This window comes from Carassius auratus, chromosome 40 (genome assembly GCF_003368295.1).
Source record: "Carassius auratus strain Wakin chromosome 40, ASM336829v1, whole genome shotgun sequence".
Classification (NCBI taxonomy): domain Eukaryota; kingdom Metazoa; phylum Chordata; class Actinopteri; order Cypriniformes; family Cyprinidae; genus Carassius; species Carassius auratus.
In genome coordinates this window covers 20,682,040-20,685,864 of record NC_039282.1, presented here as the reverse complement: position 1 = coordinate 20,685,864, position 3,825 = coordinate 20,682,040, and the positions used below count along the sequence as shown (strand labels likewise).

Below are 3,825 nucleotides of genomic sequence, written 5' to 3'. Positions count from 1 at the left end.
CAAAACATCTAACAAATAACATGTGATCACAGCAGATATTAGTCTTTGAATATTGTTGTAGGTGAGTGTTGGAGTCAAACAGATTAACCCTCTTACATCTAGTGGCATTAAAACATGTTAATGTGTCCAAACCGAAGCTCAGGATCTTACCCAGATACACCAGCATGGCCTCCATGGAGAAGTGCTTCTTGACCAGCAGGTGACTGTCAGTGCCCAGGGAATGAAAGATGGGCAGCACTTTCTCCTGATAGTGCAGCGGCCGCTCTGTCTCACACACACACACACACACACACACACATGTGAGCCGCTGTGTTACTGTGACCCGTGCATGATGGGTAACCAGTGCTCCGTCACTCACCCATCTCCTCTTTCTCGTTCACCTCGAAGCAGCACCAGTAGTCCTTCTCCTTTACGCTGATTTTCCGTCTGTCCAGGATCTCGAAGGTCAGTTCTGCGGCCGTCATCGTGGCGGGAATCTGGAGATCACACGTCAACATTTATGTATTTGTGCAGTGACACAACGATCAGCTGTAGCCTTGCACATGTAAAGCAGGATTATTGACACGTTTCATTGATTTCATGTGTGACGCTGTTCAGATATTGACCTTCAGGTACAAAGGGTCAAACGCACCTTCACATGCTGTTCAGCGGTGTCCTTCTTCTCCTCCAGGTAAACCGTACAGATGAAATCACCACTGCCCTAAACACACACACACACACACACACACTCAGTCATTCAGAAGCAGCAGTGATGCATGAGTTAGTAAACAGCACAGTAATCGTAGCTCGACCGTTCCTGCTTTAGGCGTTGAGGTTGTCTCTGAGCTTTATGATGTATGTGATCTCATCTAACTGCTTCTTCAGCTGCAGCTCGTTCACCTGCAACACACACACACACACACACACCTGTCAGTAATGTGTATTACCCTCATCTCACCAACAGATGGCACTAGTGACTGCACGCATCTAGTGCTGAACATATGAGATATTTTATCAGCTCAAACTCTGTGTGCACTTAATTATAACCTTACTTTTAAAAAGGAAACATAGCAAGACTTCTTCTAAACACATGCAAACATACATCGAATATAGTGACGTAGTGTTGGATGAGATCCTCGGATAACCCGTCCGGCGCTGTAGTCCTTCCCGTCCGCCTGGAAGAGAGTCGGGCCGAACACGATGGCCAAGATTGTGAAGATTCATCTGATTGAGATCCGCAAACCGCTGGACGCTGCCACCACACACACCACAACACACATCAGAAGCTCTGAAAGAGGCGTTCAACACTTCTCTGAAAGGAGAGCTATGAGGAAGTGCTCTCTGAGAAAGAGGAAGTGTGGTCTCACCAGTATAAATGATTAACTAGCGCTCGTAGTGTGGCCTGGTTTACTCGGGGAAGATTACTGAACAGAAGACGATACTGACAGATACGACTGCTCTCGTCTGTGAAAGCTGAACACACACACACACACTTCAGAAACTTGAAAAATAAAGTCAATAAAAAAAACTATTTACTTGCTATAACTTATCAACTTCTGAAAATATGATGATATCTATTAGTTCAATTTTTTTGCCGTAGCATCTTACCTTAATAATAATAATAATAACATCTAATATCATAATATTCCGGTGTTGTTAACCTGTAGCGCTGAGCCAGCTGTGTGCATCCAGACCAAACAACCCCTCCTCGATGTCTCTGAAGAAGCGCTTGAGGACATTAGAGACGTCATCCACCTGATGTTCCCTTCTTTCAGCCAAACACACCGGGCGTCGCGTCTGAACTCCTCCAGCAGGGCGGCGATCTTACTGTTTACGCCACTCTTACGATAGATTCCCTCCGAGGTCAGACCTGCAGGACACACACACACACACACACACACACATCACCAATCAGAATCAAGCAGAAAGAAGTGGGTCAGAAAGAGTGCGGTTGATAAATAATTACCGTATTGTGTGGTGAAGTGAATGCAGCGCTCCACGATCACAGGAATATCGGCCTCCGTCAGCTGCTGCTGACTCAGTGTGTCTCCAGAACTCCCAGCAGCCCTCTGGATAGCAGCCGCCCAGCCCTGGAAGTCCAGCTTCCTCTCGCCCTCGATGTACAGCGTCCTGCGGGGAGACGTCCAGTTAGTCAGCACACACAGACACACACACACAGACACACAGAGACACACACAGACACACACACACACACACACACACACACACACACACACACAGACACACAGAGACACACACAGACACACACACACACACACACAGACACACAGAGACACCACACACACCACACACACACACACACACACACACCACAGAGACACACAGAGATACACAGACACACAGGAGACACACACACACACACACACACACACAGACACACACACACACAGACACACACACACACACAGACACACACACACACACACACACAGACACAACAGACACACAGAGACACACACACACGACACAGAGACACACACACCACACACACACAGACACACACACACAGACACACACACACACAGACACACACACAGACAGACACAGACACACAGGACACACAGACACACACGCACACAGACACGCACACAAACACGCACACAGACACACACGCACACAGACACACACACACAGACACACACACTCAGACACACACACACACACACACAGACACCACCACACACACACCACACACAGACACACAGACACACAGACACACACACACACAGACACACACACAGACGACACAGACACACAGACACCCACAGACACACACACACACACACACACACACACACAGACACACACAGACACACAGACACACACACACACACACAGACACACACACAGACACATACAGACACACACACACAGACACAGACACACACACAGACACATACAGACACACCACACATACACACAGACACAGACACACAGACACAGACACACAGACACACACACACAGACACAGACACACACACAGACACATACAGACACACACACACACACAGACACACAGACACACAGACACACACACACACACACAAGACTTAACCTCGACCTACTCACCTGCCTCGTTCCACCAGGACCAGAACCTCATTCTCCGGCTGGATCGCTGCACACACACACACACACACACACACACACACACACACGCTCAGTTTAGATTCAGAACACAACATCACAAACTTCACAGCAGGGTCAATAATGAACTTTTCCATTAAAGGACAATATTTGATTTCCAGGAGCATTTGTAAATTCATTAAGACTATTTTTTGCATCCTTTTTAAGTGCTTCTTAATCACCAGTCTCAAGTCTCGTTTATTTATATAGCCCTTTCTACTACAACGTTAGACCAAAGGACTGTACATCTAAAAGCAAGAAAACCACAAAAAACTAAATATGGAATGACAAAGTCAAGAATTAAAAGAAACAGAATACAAATACGTTTTCACACGAGTTTTAAAAACATCAACTGACGGTGCAGATCTTATATCAGGGGGAAGAGCATTCCACAATCTAGGTCCAACGACTGAGAAACCTCGATCCCCTTTAATTTTAAGAGATTAAGAGATAAGAGATTGACTAATTCCTACATATAGAGCATTACAGTAATCCAAGCGTGTAGAGATGAATGCGTGAATCACTGTTTCCAGATCAGGAACAGACAAAAAAGATTTCATTTTTGCAATAGTCCTTAACTGATAAAAACTATTTTTTACCACATTTTTAACCTGATGGTCAAACATAAGAGCAGAGTCAAAAATTACACCTACATTTCTTATTTTAGGCTGAACGTATGTTTCCCATATACCTAGAAAATCG

The 3,825-nt window shown here is 45.7% G+C and overlaps 1 pseudogene; it reads right to left on the bottom strand.

Moving 5' to 3' along the window:
• LOC113058960 (arf-GAP with Rho-GAP domain, ANK repeat and PH domain-containing protein 1-like) overlaps nucleotides 1-3,825 on the bottom strand; it is a 46,710-nt pseudogene that overhangs the window by 408 nt on the left and 42,477 nt on the right.